The following is an 18,214-nucleotide window of genomic DNA, read 5'->3' as shown; positions in this document are numbered from 1 at the left end:
CTTAGATAAATAATATTAAAGTAATTCTGTACTTATCTCATGCATTTTCTTATCCTCCTTTTTTTTTTTTTGGAAGAACTCACTAACTCACTCCTTTTTGTAATAAGTAATCGGTGATCTCTACAGCAAGAGTTTTTACATGGACTTTTTTAATGCAATATTATTTTTCCAAGCAGTAGAAATCTGAATAGTAATTCAGAGCTCTATCCTATTTCCTCCCAGTATTAATTTCTATCAGTGAATATGGTAAACATAAATGATACTTCATAGGCTGTGATCACAGGACTTAGTAAGAGCTGTATTAGTTTCTTTCTTGGTAACCTTAGGAGATTATTTCAGAGTCTGAAAAACAAAATTAAAAGTACAAAGACATTCCAGATATGTATTTTTCTAAAAATGGAAATCACCATAAAATGTAAAGATACTAATTAACCATCAACACCTGCAATGAAGATACTGATGACTCCTTATATGTTTCAAAATACTATAGGACAATGAAAGTGAAGAAGAAGAAGGTTCTCAATGTACTATTATTAACTATTCTTGAGACACAGTTCTAACTTTTCATCATAAACTGTCAAGCCACTAATAGCAGCTAAAAAAAATCCTAGTAGACTTAATGTTCACATTCCCATGATTTTTTTCACACTTTCCGGATGTCATTACCATATAAAATAAAGTGTTAGTCTTTAAATTTATCTTAGACTTGCTCAACAATTAAACATAGTAGTACCTTTTTACTAATTTGCAATGCTTGGCATTCTTTTATCTCTAAAATAAAAAATAAAGAATAACATAACACTATCAATTCCTCTACTAATTTCAAAAAGATATCAAAAAACTCTCCTTTCTTCCTTCTCTCTTTTTTCAATCCTTAGACATAGTGGCAACCAGAATTATGATTTGTTTAGAAGCCTGAGAGACTCTAAGAATTTCCTGGGGGAAAAGTCTGTGAATTACTTCTAGATAACTAAAGCTGGAAGCTAAGTTTAAATCTACCTTGCCACCCCCACCCCCCCTTTTTTTTTTTCTCTTTTTTGAGTGCTATCAGATGAATCTCTCAGTTAAGATTGACTCCATCATTCTATCAGGTAGTCACCCAGGACTTAATCCTTACAGAGTCATTTTACAATCTGTCTCTTGGGCGAGACAGCAATTCATTTCACACCCAGATGTCCAGCACACTGAAAATCAGTTGAAAGGTGAATTTTAGAGTTTAGGAAGTGAGGAATAAGGCCAAATCTCTAACACCTATTGGCTTTAAAGAAAAGTCTCTTCATGCAGCCTATTTCTAAAAAAGAACCTACTAATTTCTCTAGCCAGTGCATCTGTTTTTCTGCACATGTACATTCTTATTTGAGCCAACACGTAAATGATGGATCATTTGTTTAGTAATGCAGAGATTAACGTTAATATGTACCATAGAAAAAGTGATGATAAATAAAATCAAAATGCCACTGATCTAAATTTTAAAGGAAAAATACCCAGAAGTATCTAGGAATATTTCTAAATCACACACTACAAAACAGCTAATTTGATATAAAATATAAATTCTGATTAGCTAACCAGGGGGAAAAAAGGAAAAAAAAAAAGCCCTCTCCAGAAAATGGCTTCTATTTTATCTCACTTTGAACTGGAGAGTAAACTGGCATGGAGTACTGCATGTAAAAGCCATTTAGGTACAATCAAAAGTAATTTTCATCAGCACAGATGCCCCAAATTGACCACCATAATGTGGTGGATTAAATGGATCTTGGAATTAATCACATATGAAAGAACTTCTCTTGAATGGTGGAATCACATGGGACCTCCACATACGGAGATGTTATCAATGCACTATTCGAACAGCTTTCTAAAATGCTGAAAATAAGTCTTTGTCTTGTAACATTTTTCATTCACAATTATATGAATGCAGGCAAATATAGTGAGGAATACTAACTGTATGCAGTTAACTATTTAAAAAGGCAAATAACTCTGGCATAGCAATGTCTGTCCAGTCAAAATTATTAGTTATTTCTAATCTTGATGATGAAGAGTTTGATTCTATAACATAGAACAAACAAAATGAACAACAGAAGAAAGGACCATCAGAAAGAATTGGTAAGGAGTAAAGTCATGTCTTCCTCACTGCTTTTCTCAATCTGAAAAATCTATTCAAGCTGGGGGACTGGAAAGCAAATGTCATGTTTGCAAAACAAAAGAGGAAAACATCCCCAGAATCATAGGGTGTATGAATAAATTTAAATCTATTTGAACTTCTGTGCAAAATCTATAATGAGGTAATGTAATTTCCAAGGTGGGTCGAAGAAACACAGCAGTGTGGTAAAGTGTCATCCTGTGAGTCAATACAGAATCCATGAGCATCGGTCATTAGGGGCAATGGCATGAAGAACACACTTTAAAATATGACCTTAGGTACACAAGATTTATTTTAAAATTTAAATCTAAAGGGGAAAAAATGCAATAATAATTTTTAAAAAAAGGCTCTGTCTAGATAAGGTTCCATATGTATTAAATATAAGTACCTAGAGACAGAAGAATATTGCACAGTTTGCTTTACATATTTATGATCTTTAAAGAAATCAAGCTAAATGGCATACATGACTGCTACAAATTCGTTGCCACCTCTCCATTTTTCATGAGGGCACAATCATGCTTCCCACAACTTATGTGCAGTGACACCCCACAATATTTTCAGAAGATTCAAGAAGTTTCCTGCTCCCCATCCCTGTTTCCCCAGAGTTAACACTTCTAATCTTAATCAATCATTTGTAATATTTTTTTCTGAATAAATAAGAATAGATCCAAAGTGATTTTTTTTAGTCTTCCTCTAAGTCTTTGAAATCTGTACCTTGCCTGTGTTGGGGAACAACCATCACTTAAACCAGGAAATCTGACCTGATGCCAAAGAGAAAATTTCTAGAGAATGAAACTGACTGTCAAAACCATAAAAGAGAATAGTGATTGAGGGAACCATATGGCAAGGACTAAAAGTCTTTCTCTCCTTCAGTATAACCAAACACTCCAACTGCGTACCACACCCACTGAGGCAATCATTCTTCCCTATCTATCAGGATACAAACTATTTATACAATGTATAACTGTTCTAACATGAAGAAAGTGAGAAAGATCATCCCTCAAATGATGGAGAATTGTTATTTAAGTAATTTCCAGTAGGTTTAAATTCCTGATTTCATCTTCTGCAATGAGATTTGGAATATATGTCATCAGAGTTATTTAGAAAGAAAAATTTAAAGCAACAGCCTTTGAGATATTGACCATGAAACACAATATAAAATCAGGTGCAACGTTTTAGACCAACGCTTGACCTAGCCCAAAGTTCTGCTTTCAGTACTGGGCATTAATAGGGCAGTTGTACAGAATTACTTTTTCCAGATGACTGCATTAGGCTCCAGCAATTTCTTGGCCAGAGTCTCCCTGAGCAGGGGGGTGTTGTTTTTGTGGACCAAACCTTTGGCATTCCATCTATGTATTTAAACTTGGAAAGTTTTTCCTTTTACTATAATGGAAAAAAAATGACACATAAAGGATGAATAGATTTCTAAAATCATGTTTGAACAAGGTTGAGGCTTTCACATTTGGGAGGTGTTGGCGTCAACATAGCTGGCAGCTCAATTCAAAGCTAAATTTAAGAAGCATATATAATGTCCTAGTCTTACATGAATATTTATTTACAGGAGCAAAGCTGAGCTCTTCCAACTCTACAACCCCTGTCATCTTAGTGAGGGAATCCTGTCTGAATTTTCCTCTTCATTGTAAGTAAAAATCTCTCCCTACAGTGGAAAAGGACAAAATCTAATTGTTTTTGTAGTACTGCCTTTTATTAATATTTTCTGTGGTTGAGAATAAATAAGACCTAAATATCCAAAATGACATTATTTAACCTTCTGCTAGCACCTCTTTTTAGAGCAGAGAATTCACTTCCACAATTAACTTCCAGTAAGAAACCCAAGAACATGCATATACACAAAGGCAAACCCTTGCTTTACAGTCAGAACATTACAATTTTATTAGGAGACATTCAAGTAAAATAGATTTATGTACATTAATTTTGTATTATCCTGGTAACTTGAAAATCTCCATAGGGCTCTGAACAATACTAGATAAGATAAGATTGCCTGAACCACAATGGGAAATCACATATTTTAAGAGACTTAGCTTTAATCAACTAATTTAAAGTTAGATTTTATTAAACCTTGGGTTTTTTCAATCAAATAAGCTTAACAAGGAGAAAAGTCCTATTCCATTTAATGACACTGTAAATGCAACAGAAACATAATAGGTCTACAGGTTGTAAAAAATTCTGTATTTCAAAGAATTCTTTCAATATCACCAGTGAAAAGGTTAGAATGAAACATTAAATTTTTTAACCAATTTAGAGGTATTCTTTTCCTCTAAATGTTCATAACACACTAACTCTAGTCTACCAGAAGAAACATCAGGTTTTCATGTGATTATGACTTGTTGATTAAGCTGTTTAAAGACAGTGAAAGCTCTGAGGTCTTTCTTGCAGTTAGGAGGTTTGTACTGCTCTTTTTCCCCTAAATGGATTCTCCAGTGTCTAACTGGAGATTAATCTCCTGTTGCCTATTTTCTGTCTAACAGGGCACTCAGAGGTTTATATGTGTTCTTTTTTTCCTGGAGCTTGTAAGAACATAAGTATTTTTGAGACCTCTAGCCCCTGTCAAATTTAGTTGAAACATTTGTGTTTTGAAGTTATTAAGGAGGTGGGAGAGAAGTGGAGAGAAATCCACAAGTGCATAATGTGGCTGCAACACTTTACATCCACAGAAGATCACTTGAAAACATTAAACAAATATATAGTACCACTGCCCACTTTTGGATTGATAGAATACATCAATAAAATCATATTTTATTGAGGCAAATACAACTCTGCTGACGGCTGACAACTCCCCTTATGGAAGAATTCAGATAATCTGGAGCTGGCACACCCGGCCCACTCACCCCCATCTTCCTGGGATCACACACAGTACGTCAGACATTTCTTGGCAGGGTATTTTGATAATCCTGAACAGACCAACCTTTTGGAGCACTTCCAGGCAAACATGTTCTGAAATAGCCTCTTTCTAACCTGTTTCCAGAAATCACAAGAACATTGCAGATCCAACCAGGGAATTTGGCTCCATGTCTTTAAGCAACCAGGTTTTGGTTACCCTGAACAGCAGAACTGGCCTGAATGCCTAGAGATATATAACACCAATATAATCCAGACATATTTTTATTTTGGATTCATTACTTTTTAGTTAAAAGAACCTATACTTTCTTCTACCTTTAAACATTTAATATATTTTAGTACTGCATTTCAAAGTATTTGATGTAAAATATTTTGATGGTTTATTTTTAAAAAGTGATCTCATTAAATATAATATAATGTTCGACATAAGATAATTAGTTTTCAGTTTGTCCTTATGGATTATCTACACAGGCGTAATTAGGGATTTCAGATTATCCCTTTATTCTATTGTATACTTTGCACTATGTCTTTCTTTTGACACAAACACTCCATTGTGAAAAAACTTTCTGATTATCTATTAATTCATCTCCTTACTTTCAGGGTGTTTAGGCAAGCTAAAATAGAAGCTTCAGAAATAATTTTGTACCTTGTCCTCATACAAGGTATGATTTGGGAGTGTAAAGTTAGTAGCATCTACAAAAGTGCCAGTATGTAGTAACAAATTTTTATGATTGATGGAAAATAATGTTAAAACAACAATAACATTCCAAAGTTTTGATTCAACCAAACAGGCATGCAAAAATTACAAAGAAGCTGCATAAGTGAAATTAGAAATAGAAGCTGTTCCCTTTCCTGTTTCAAGTTTTCTTCCATTCTGTCTGTATTTCTAATATAAAAATCAAGTGATATAATATGCAATTTCTCTTTTCTGTGCAGGTCCATCTTTTATTTACCATGCATTATAGTAGGCAAATCATCATTTATTTTCTCACTGAACTATCATCCATAAGAATAATTTAAAACTAGCTAATAAACATTATGGTTTGTTAGAACTGCTACTGATTAAATCTTAAGAGTCTAAAACATACAAATATAAACAGAACGCAATTAGAGCTATTTAAAGAATCCATTTTTAACTTAGATTAACCATACTTTCCATTTGCTAGGGATAAACACTCATAAATGAAACCCATTGCTGAACAAGAAGCAATTACTTCAGTTTAAAATATTAATACATATTGCCTTTTAAAAAGTTGACGAAAATCATTTATGTACTGTACAATACAAACTCAATTCATACTGAGAATGAAAATGGGATGGCATTCTGAATCCTAAGTGAGTTGCAACCATTTTTGAGGTACAGTTTGTTCATGTCCATTTATAAGCCCATTAAACTCTGTTCTTCAGTTAGTGTTTGCAAAATAATAATGATAAAATACATATACATGGGTATTGTATTTTTAAGCTAATTAACCTGCCCAAATTTTTCAACTAGCTCTCTTGTAATGGCCCTTATTAATATCTGAGACATGCTAGTAATGCAAACTAATTATTGATGTGCAGCATGCTAATTCTAGATCAGGTAGACTATCAAATTTAGTCCTGATTGCTGGTCTAGAAATGTGCACATACATGCATATACATATATATGCACATAAATATGCACCAGGACTGACAGGTATATGTTAGATACTAGTAACTGCTTGATTATGAGATACTTCTAAGTTCTAAAGACAGCTGAATTCAGGAAGATTATTTCTACTTTGATGCTAAGATTTTCTTCTGCTTAGACTGTTACTGGGTTTTCTCAGTAAGCATGGTTTTATAAATCGCATTTAAAGGTGTAATTTTGAGCTATTATCATACACTCTTATTTCTGCTCATTGATGCACTAAAGTATTAAGTGTTTTCCTTTCTCTACAGTCATACAAGATTCCTTCAGCAGAAAGGGCAAAACCATGGCTCTGAGAGTGCCACAAACCAGTCCTTTATTATCAGCTGGTGGTGTGCCAGAACTGGGGCCTTCCCTCTTCAGCCTCAGCACAATAAAGACTGTATGTGCAGAGAGGTTAGAGTAAGATTATTCGTATTTTAAACCAGATCTTTTGTTTATTCCTCTGATAAGCTGCCACCTCATTCACTAGTTTACCTGGTTATCTAGCTCTGAACTACACTCAAGTGTATAGAAATCAAGCATGAGAATTTATAGAATCAAATATTCATTTAGGTTGTAAAAGGCCTTTAAGATCATTTGACCAAACACCAGTAAAACCCAGAATTTAGTGCCACACTCAGTCATTTCTTGAACACCTCCAGAGATGTTGACTCCATCACCTCCCTTGGCAGCCCATTTCAATGTTTAACCACCATTTCAGTGAAGCAATTATTCCCAAAGTTCAGTCCCAACCTCCAGCACAGCTTGAGGTCATTTCCTTAGATCCTGTCACTAGTTGCCCGGGTGAAGAGACTGAACCCCACCTTGCTACCTCCACAGCCTTTCCCTCATCCAATAAAAGGGCCACCTGGTCATAAATGGACATCAGGTCGGTCTAGCAGGACCTGCCTTTCCCAAACTCATGCTGGCTAGCCTTGCCTGATCCCCTGGATGCCCTGTACATGCCATGTGATTACACTCTTACCTGTTCCATAGCTTTCCCTGGCACTGGAGTTGGGCTAACAGGCTTGTAGTTCCCTGGATCCTCCTTACAACCCTTCTTGTAGCTGGGCACCACATGGTCCAACCTCTGTCATTCAGGACCTCACCGGTTAACCAGGACTAAGGACAAATGCTGGAGAGTGTCTTGGAGAGCTCTTCCACCAGCTCAGTAAGTACCCTCAGGTGAATCCCATCTGGCCCCATAGATTTGCAGGTGTCTAAGTTACAGCAGGTGTGCAACCACTGCCTCCTGCATTGCAGGGGGTCTGCTCTGCTCCCTGTCCCTGTTCCCTGACCAGCTCAGGGAACTGACTGCCCTGGTCTCTCTGTTAAAGACTCAGGCAAAGAGGGCACAAACTACCTTAACCTCTTTTCTCATCCTTGTGGACAGTGTTCTCCTTTGTGTCTGATAAGGGCCTCCTAGTTTACTAAGTCATGACCTACTGCTTTAACACTTTCCAATCCCTCACTCTATGAAGCCACAATTATAACGGATATAAAAAGTTTAACAAACTATGTTTCTATTCTCTTTGAAGTGGTATTTTTACGTTTATATTTAAGTGTATGTTAAAAGGCAATTAGCAATTGAGCAAAGTGAATAATTAATTATGTGCAATTAGAGTGGAACTGTAGACAAATAGTACCACATTACTGGAAAATTTTGAAAACGTGATAAATTATGTTAATTATACACTAAATAATAATGACTTTCAATCAAACAATATAAATGAAAATGTGTTCTGTATTCACAACAATAAAAATTCAATCTGTTTGCCTGTGTTTAAATTGGCTGCAATTCATATACACCCAAATCATTATTATGACTTTTCTGATAAAACACATTTCTTTTCAGCACTACTTAGTATTAAATATTTTGCTCTAGAAATGCTCAAAGGGCTTTGAGGACTGTTCTCAGTTCAGTCTTCTAAGACATTTCGGGACACAAAATCCCTCACCTGACTGCCTCGTATTTCTGCAGTGTCTCGTGTAGTGTGATGGACTGCTGAGAGGAGCCTACAGCTGAAAGGAGCCTTCGGACTCTCCAGTTGGTACCCTCCTGTAAGAGAGCAAGTCTCCTCTCATTACTTATTAACTTTACATACCAAGCTCTCTGCTGCAAAAATTGAGGAAATATTCCCTGCAGTTGTCTCTCTACGCTGTCAGTAACCTTGAGGAAAAACGTATGATTGAGTTATGGAGTCACAGGAGTACATAGTTTTTGCAGGAAGTGGAGCAATCCTGTCTATAAAACCCAGCAGTTATGTGAATTTTGGATAGGGAAAGGTGACCTGGAATTTAAAAGTACAAGCAAGCACCTATGATTTCAGAAGAACACTGCAAGGAGGCGCACACACACACACTCCAGGACACAATAACACCTACAAAGGGCTTGGGACCAAGGGCTGGGGCCAGGTGAGATGTGACTTGTGCCTGCGGGGGCCATCGGAGGGATCTAGGCGCCGGTACACCAGAGGGATCCCAGGTGTAGGTCCCGCCCTTCTCCCCTTGCTTGCTGGGAAAAATCCCTGAACTTTGAGTGCCAGAGGGATGTCCGGAGCCATGCCACAGCCGAGTGGTCCCATTTTGTTTCCCGAGGTGCGGCTGCGGGGCAGCGGTGCCAGCCGGGGCCGGGGGCGCAGGGAGCGGAGGGGCCGCCTCAGGGCAGCACAGCCCCGGGGCTGGCCGGGATTGCCCTCGGTTCCCGGCCGGGATTTGCCCTCGGGGCTCCGCCGGGATTTACCCTCGGGGCTCCGGCCGGGATTTGCCCTCGGGGCTCCGCCGGGATTTGCCCTCGGGCCCCCGTCCGGGATTTACCCTCGGGCTCCGGCCGGAATGGGCCCTCGGGCCCCGGCCAGGATTTACCCTCGGGCCCCGCCGCTGCCCCGCCTTCGGCACCCCCGGTCCCAGAAGCCCGAGGGTGCTCGGCCGGGCTCTGCCTCGGAGGGAAAACAAAACGCTCCCTGCCCCAACAACGCGGTAGTTGTACTGCAGCCGCTTTGAGCACCGTTCGCGTCTTGGTCGATCGTTCGAAACAAGTTTAAATTATATTAAAACCAGTTCCAGGCAGTACTACAACTGCCCATTATTATGTATCAGCATTATAGAAAAAACTATATATTTAAAAGGGAACTATGCAATATGAATATGAGCATTCACTCCAAAAATTTTACTAATAAAGTAATTTTAAGAACATGTACATAAAACATAATGATAATTTTCTACATATTCATAGATCTTACCTTACTTTGATTTTAATTTCCTGCACTGTATAAAGATTACATAAAGCATCCTTTAGATAATTTCTAAAATTAATATCTAATAGTTATTATATTATTTCAGCTACATGACACCTGTGAAGCTAGAAAGCTGGAAAAGCAATATACTAGAATCTCTTTTTAAAACTAAATGTAAGACTTCTAAGTAAAATATTTGCTGTTAACACAATATGCACAGGACAGACATGGTTCAAGCTCCAGTCTAATTTTTTCCATTAAGTAAACAAGAAATATACAAATGTGTGAATGTGCTCAAATATACCCCCCCCTTTTTTTTTTTTAATCTTCTATTTCTTTATGGTGAGATTAAATTTTTTTTTTACCTACAAAAATGACTAAACAAATTACAGGAAATTAGATTTTTTTGATTGTACTGCCTTTATACTTGTCTTGTAGTGTCCACAAGGGAACTTCTGAACTTCTTGGCTACTCTTAACCAGTTTGATGATAAGCTAGAGTTTTCAAAATAGGACACTACAGAATGTCTCATGAACTGAGACACCAAGAAGGAAGAGACACTATCCATGCCCTCTCAAGGTGTACCATGATTGTGTCACACATAGAATCCAGAGAGGAGAAATATTTTTGGGGAATCCTTAATCCATTGTCATGCTTTAAGGTTCAGTCTCACTTATAATGTTGTTCCTAGAATATCTTTCTGTATGTCCAGAGAAAATGGGACATTATGGACAAATAAAACCTTAATAAAAGCAATTAAAATTCAATTCTTCTGTAGGAAACTGGTGTGCAAGTCATGGAACTAGTTCACTGAATGAAAGATGCAGTTACATCTGCATTTTTAGTTTACCTACTGGGTTAAATTTTTCAAGAGAAATTCTTAAGAATTCTATATTTCTAACCTACCTGTTGAATTTGAATATTCTGGCATAGTCTCAGATTTATTCTATTATTATTTATTCTATTATTATGTAATAACAGAGGAAATTATGAGAAATTATGTAATTTTATCCTTATTTCTTGCATTTTCCGTTATTCCCTAAGTAATATTTCTCTGGTTTTGTATGCCAACTTTGCCCCCTTAGAAAAAGAAGTCTCACCTTTGCCCCACTTGGTTCATAAATAATTTTTGTTGCTCATAAAGCTACATGAGCTTTTCACTTTTAGGGCATTCCTTCAAAACATACTCTTACTTTGCTTTCCTTATGAAATCAGCCTCATAGGAAAGCTATTTTTATCTTGTTAGAGAAACCAACAAACAGTAATGTGTTATTTGTATCTATGCCATTTAAATGCTGCTTTTTCTTGGGTTTTGTGCTGTGCTTGCTGGTGGCAGCACTTCCTGTCTTTATTTTGAGACTTTTCCTCATTTTATTTCACCACTCCTTTGCTGCATCACAGACTTCCACTTTCTATCCTCTTCTTATCAAGTTTTTCATTTTCCACTCTGCATTTCTTTCTCAGTAACTTGCTTTGTATTTTTTTTTTTCTGGCAAAATCTGCGTACCTCAGTTATTTGCAGCACAGGCTAGCTCAGATAGCAGTTATTTAAAAAGCAAAAATATTATAGTTCTTTTAAGATATCACTCCCTTTCTGTGTTAGATGCCCATTCTATTTACCAGAAAATACCTAATTCTAATGTTCCACTCCACTAAATCATCTCTATATATCTTCTCAAAAGTATTGGAATCAGCAAATTTACATTGTGCAGATTTCTATACATCTGTCTAAAGCAGAAAAATTTATTCATCTTTCACTTTTAACCATAGCACCAATAGCATCTCTCAGGCTTCCTTTTGGAGCCCAGTTGCAGCCCGCCAGCTGTTCCACATCCATCAGGCTTCCACAGCCTGAGAACAGGCTTTATGTTTCATCATTTCAGCCAGGAGGCCCAAACAAAAAATCTCTTTTTATATAGCCTGGAAAATATCACAAGAGGAAAGCTCAGCTACATCAGTGGAGGTCAGCCAGGGAAAATAGAAAAAACCCAGTGGGTATCTATTTATGTTTACCTCTTCATGAGGATCAAGGCTTCCATTCACCCCACATTAAGTACATTTATTATCACAAGGTACAATCTCCACTGACACAGGCTATTTTTTCCTGACATCTGTGAACTCTGATGATAAGTTCTAACATCTGAAAAGCTGTTTTTGTAAACCTAACAGTACTAAACAGACCAATTTTATTCTACTACTGTTTTTAAGAAACTTATTTGTACTGCAGGAGATTAATTTCACCCACTTGGCATTGGACAGACACAGATGCTGGGATGAAAGCTTAAGGACAATGCCATGCTCCACCTCACAGAACAGAGATCCTCCACATTAGTTAAGGCCAACACAGAAGAGTGAGAAGGATCCTGGCTGCTCCTCCTCCACCAGTGTCAGAAAAAGTGTCAATAGAGGAAAGTGTAAACTATGTCCAAATGGGACCTTTGGATTCTGCACCATTGACAGCCATCAAAGTTGTGTGAGTTATAAAAAATAGTGCTGTGTATATATAGGACACTTACATTCTTTCATTCTTTTGTATTTTTGTTATTAACTTCCATAAAACTGTACCATTACCAGTCCTGTATGTGTTACTTTCCTCCTAGTTATCACTGCAGCTGGTTGCAAATATTATTTTACTCTTATAATGTTATTTTTCTATTTTAACTGGAAAACAGCCTTGAAAGCACAAGCACTATTCATAATGCAATGTTGAGATTATTAAAGCTAGAGATACACAAACACAGTAAAATATGAAAAAAACATATTTGCATTAATTTGTGGGCTTATGTTCTTTAAAAATAAACTTTGGAACTCTCTTATAAACCTCTTGTGTATTCTCAGAAACATCCTTAACTCATTATAAGCTGAACTGTCACTTTTATTATTGTATGTATTAGACCTTGCTTAAAATTAAAAACATTAATCAGAAAACTGCTGTCCTAACCAAAGAAAATATTGCCCAGTCTAAAATTCAAATATTAAATTATTTAATTTAGTCTGGGGCGTTCACAAGATCTGGATGCAGTGTGCAGCGCCTGTGTCACTGAATGCATGTGTAGATGTATTGTTATACTGGAAATTGCAGAATTCTAAAATTGAAATTATGCCAAATCTGTGGCACATGCTATTAAAAACATCTTTGCAACCTCCATGAATGGAGAACATTTCTGGCCAAAATCCAGAAGCTGTGGGATAAATCTGGGCACGTGGGTACAGAAATCTATTCACATACAAAGGACTCCAGGGGCAGGGGCTTCACTCACATATATAAATAATGCAAAATTATTTTTCTTTGAGAAGGCAGAAAGTCCTTATGGGGACAATGTTGGTTACAAGACAGTTACAAGATATAATAAAAATTGTTAATTACATAAAAACAATGGCATTTCCTTGGGATTACTGCCTGGCTTCTGTGGATATCTGTGAGACAGATAACTCCATTCACACAGTAATCAGTGATGCATAACTTCAGACATGAATATTCCTCACTGAATGTAAAAGGATGTCAGCAAAGTCACACTTCTGTCGACTTTCTAAAACCTGTTACAGTTTCAATGAAACCTTCCACTGCTCTAAATTGAATGGCCCTACAGGAAGGGATTCTCAGTTTCTCAGCTTATTCATCTTCAGGCAACTGACAGGATTTGGATGCAGAGTTATTTTCACCTCTTCACTTTTAATATGGAATAGATAGGCACAGTGTCCTCCTGTCAGCCTTTATCCAGACAGTAACAGAATTTAAGGCTAGCTATGTCCCTTTTAAAATTTGATCTTTTTTTTTTCTTTTGCAAAAAGGTGTTACTGATTTCACACTGATATGTGCATCTGTGCCTTTTAATTGTTAGTAGGAAAAAAAAAGAAGCAAAAAATTGTTAGTAGCAAAAAAAAAAAAAAAAAAGTAGTCATATCCATCTTGAAAACCTCTTGCCTTCCTGGAAAGAACTGCATATAGAGATAGTGAAATCATCAATTTATTCAAATCTACTTTGATATGTATTCTACTTGTTAAATAGATAAAGAGAACAAATTGAACAATTATAACAATGATATTTTATGTGTGCTTGTTTATATTTCCCCCCTACACTTTTCTATCTGTCCATAAAATAAAATACTGTTTGAAACTTCAAGCACATAAGGAATCATCTGAAGTCTTTGTAGATAATAGCGTAACGGAGTGGGGAGTAAAGCCATGATCACTGAGAGATATGAGGGCTATAGAAAGATTGGAGACAGGCAAAAGGGTCTTATAAAATTTGCATAAGGAGTCCAATTACTCTTTTAAGCTTTTGATGTTCAAGCACATGTCATTAAACACTTTATGTTGCTGTCCAGACTGCTCCTACACAAGTAACTTGAAAGAAAGATTCCTATTTTTCAGGAAATAGTTTCTTTCTTTTTTGTAACTTCTCTAACTATATTTTTTCAACCATTTTACAGTTACCATGAAGAACACCAAAGCCACAGCTTTGATAATGTTTAATTTATGCATAAATATTATCTTTCTGTATAAGAAATATAATTTCAGACCTGTCCTCACAGCTATACTTTTTTTTCTGTAGTATTACATATAAAAATAAAACACAGTCTCTCTGTACAATGCTGTTTATATATATAACACTGGTAAGGTAGTATATAAACATATATGTATAGTATGTAAGTGTTATAGGAAAGCAAAATCTAGTGTCTTCTGGAAGCCAATACGAAATACTTTTTTTTGGAATGAGATGATTTACTAATTCAATCTCTTCTAGTATTTACTGCTTTGTAACTTGTTATTTTGGTTTTGTAAGATAACTGCATTACAGGTATCTATCAAATAGTTCAAGACTTCAGCTTCATGGCATTTCAGAACAGAAGTGCTACTTCTAAAGAAGTAGAATGGGGGCATCAAATACAGGTCCTTTACAATAAATTGCACTCTTAGGTGAACCTGCCTTACACTTCTAAAATATGTTTCTTGTGAACATGTTGGTAATTACAGTTTTATTACATTGAAATTCTTACAGAATGTATCAAGATGGTGTCAAGATCTGATTATTATGATTATCAGAGAGATGCCTCTTCTTGAATTAAGGTGCAAATGAGATCATATGCTGAAGTCAAGATAATGGATTTTATTTAGCAGTAAATGTGAGGTAGAGAGAGAGATAGAAGGAAATAGGAAAAAGGGAAAGGAAGAGAGAGTGAGAAGGAAACAGATTATAGGAACAATATCTAAAATACCAACAGCCAGCACCTCCCAATACAAATCAAGCATGGCTTTCACTGGAACCACCATCCAAACCACTAGAAGAGGCAGGCCCACATTTGTGTCTCTTACTACCAATTCCTCAAAATTAATGCACCCTAACTCATTCCTCTACAGTAGATTCCTGAATTGTTTTTGTAAGAAACATGTTCTTCTTTTGTAAGAAACATGGGAGAGTCTATGAATGTAGGTTTTGTTGCAGACATCCTAGAAGTCGCATTCTTACCAAATTTTACATAGATACTTGTGTTGGTTACTCCTGTCTCAGTTGTCAGAACTTAGAAGAGGCCATAGATGTAATTTTACATAAATATCAGTTCATGTGTGTACTCCCTTCCCTCCCTCCACAGGACACTAAAGTCTATACAAACAGAAAGACAGTGGGATTCAATGATTAACATAAAAATGATGAAAGTTCTGAAAAGGATGTATAGCAGAAGGAGATACAATTTCTAAACCTGTGTTCTTGAGCTTAAGGCAAATCAGTTGTATACCTTGCCTACGAAGATGGCCTGAGTATCAGAGAATACCATGACAACTCTGGATCTGCCCTTTGAAGAGGACTACAGGTACGCTACAGTTAGAGCGCTGAATAATTGTATTTAAACTGAATATATGAGGAACATGAGAATCTGGTCAAAAACAGGCATCAGGACCATAATGGCTTCACAACAAAACATTGATAGGCTTGTCATTAGGCAAAGGTAAGATATATGAATCCCAAGTATAGAGTGAGAAAATTGTCCTGTGAAAAACCCAATATAATTGGTGGTAAAGAAGACTTGCCTTGGTCCCCAGGGAAAGGGGGGATGGGGATGGAGGTGGGGTGGAGGGTGTTGAGCCCATTTTACTCACAGAGAAATCTTTGGGGAAATGTTAAATAGGTATTTTTTTTTAAACTGTCTGGATAAAAAGCTATCAGAGAATTTAAAATTGAATGTAAAAAAAATCCCCTAAATATTATCCACATCTTTATTTAGCTCTTACATCTGAAACTCTGCTTTTACTTTTTTGTAATATTATCCTGTACATTTAAACTGATCACCTCCCCTAGTATATAGGCAAAAGTGTCTGGAACATAAAATAAAACACATTGAAAAAAGTAAAGAAGAAGACAAAGTAAATTGCTTAAGTACATGCACGCTATATTTATGGTTATATACATATGTGTATATATCTGTTGTCTTTCAGGGAAGGGGTAAGAAGAGTAAATGCACCATCTATTTGTGACTGCAAATACTAACATGTGCTATTGGAAATGAGAGGGGAGAAGAATTTCCAGCCTTCTAGCTTCATGTCACTGATGTGAGGGAGATAACTTGGTAAAATGTTTTACCACATTCTTGATAAAGCCTACCTTTTATGAAAAGTCAAATTCACTGCTGCAGCTACAGAGTAAAGAGATGACCTTAAAAGAAGAATTTAAAAAAATCTACTTCCAAACAGTCATTGTCTTTGTGAATATTGTAAACTCTTGGTCATTCTCTCACACTTCCTGACAGAAATAGGATAACATTATTCTTTGAACAGTTCTTATTTGTCTGTTACACCTATTGATGGGTTTATCTCCTGTCATTCAATAATGGAGGACTTTTGTAGTGAAATCAGTTATGTCAGGCCTGTAAATGAGAGCATGATTATAGGGAATCTATGCAATACAAGAAGGAATGCTCTGGTGTTAAAAGGAGTTTTTAGAACTTTGCAAAACTGTCTCTCTAAGCTACAGTTGGAATGAATGGAATTGATTTTTATTTTCCTTCTGATTTCTAATAAATGTGCTTAGTGTAAGATATTCTGCAGCACTGAGAATTTCCTGTAAATGAAATATAAATTCAATTATCTGTGTATATACATATGGTACAGCTGTGTCCCAACATAATTAGCATTTTATTCCAACTGACTTGATTACCTATGATAATCTCAGAATATAAACCTATACATATGCAACAGCACACTAGGAATAGAAAGCAAGCCTTTATTAGAAAATTTATTCTAAAACAGCTGAGCAGGTTTAAAATGTGTATTCAGAATTAAAGAATTTCTACATTCAAGTATGCTGTATACTCTTTCTAAGATTCTGCTGAATCAAACTGGCCTCTATCTGCAACAAGAATTCTCCAGTTTTCTGCAAAGGGTTTGGTTGCACAATCTCCCGTTCTGCAAGGAGAGCCTCTGTGAACATAATCCTCTTATCTAGGCTTGTTCTTTGCTGCACTTAAACTTAATTTACTTTAACCCAATTAATTTATTTTTATGACAGCTAACTTGGTACCAAAAATTGGCTTCTAGATTTACTGTGAAGTGAGTGGAAGAGTACCAGAAACTGGAATTTCTTGCATAAGAAGGAGGAAAAAAATACAGGGGCCATTTTAGTCAGCTTGCAGCCTGTGGTTAAAATGAAGAAAAGGGATTGACTGATTTTTCTGCAGGAACCTTTCACTCTTGGAGACTATGTCCCTGCAACCAGCAAGGGTGACGAACTACCACTGAGTGAGGAACTCAGCAACATCTGGGGACTGGAAAGAGCTGCCTTAGCAAATCTTGTTTGCTGTATTTTTGATGAGTTTGGTTGGTAATGTGTAACTCTTGCTCATTTATCACCTTTGTAATAATACAAGACTTTGTCCCTGAAAAACTGGAATCTGTTCAGGACTCTCATCTCAAAGTGAGGGCAGAATTATGTCTGAGAGCCAGAGTATAAACCTAGGTGAGTGGGAAGTATATTAGAGTGATGTTTACATTTTTGGAGGCGAAGAATGAATGACTGGACAACAAAGAGAAGTCAGGCTTTTGAAAATTTCAGGGTGATAGAAAAATAGGGCAGAAAAATGCAGAACTTGCCAAAGTTAAATGAATGGAAGAGCAAGGTTTGTGAATCTCTGACAGTAAAACAGATTGGGGCAAATAATGAGAAGGGGGGAAAATGTACAGTCTTTGGCTTTTGTGAAAGATGGGTGAAGAATAGGCCATTGAGGGAGGCGCTGAGAAAAGGTAGGAGTGTAAAGGGAAAAGTCAAAAGGACATTGTGTGAGACAGAAGACCCTGACAAAAGTTGCTGAGTTTTCACTCTGCTTTTGCTGAAA

At 36.4% G+C, this 18,214-nt stretch overlaps 1 protein-coding gene across 23 annotated transcripts in view; it reads right to left on the bottom strand.

The window, feature by feature from the left end:
- Window positions 1–18,214, bottom strand: part of TENM3 (teneurin transmembrane protein 3) — a 1,291,378-nt gene that overhangs the window by 491,928 nt on the left and 781,236 nt on the right. The gene's annotated exons all lie outside the window — the stretch shown is intronic.

The sequence above is a fragment of the Agelaius tricolor genome, unplaced genomic scaffold, assembly GCF_023055355.1.
Source record: "Agelaius tricolor isolate 1412-34295 unplaced genomic scaffold, bAgeTri1.0.p SCAF_8, whole genome shotgun sequence".
In the NCBI taxonomy this organism is placed as follows: domain Eukaryota; kingdom Metazoa; phylum Chordata; class Aves; order Passeriformes; family Icteridae; genus Agelaius; species Agelaius tricolor.
Note: the sequence above shows the minus strand (reverse complement) of the source record. Positions and strands in the feature narration are given on the sequence as shown.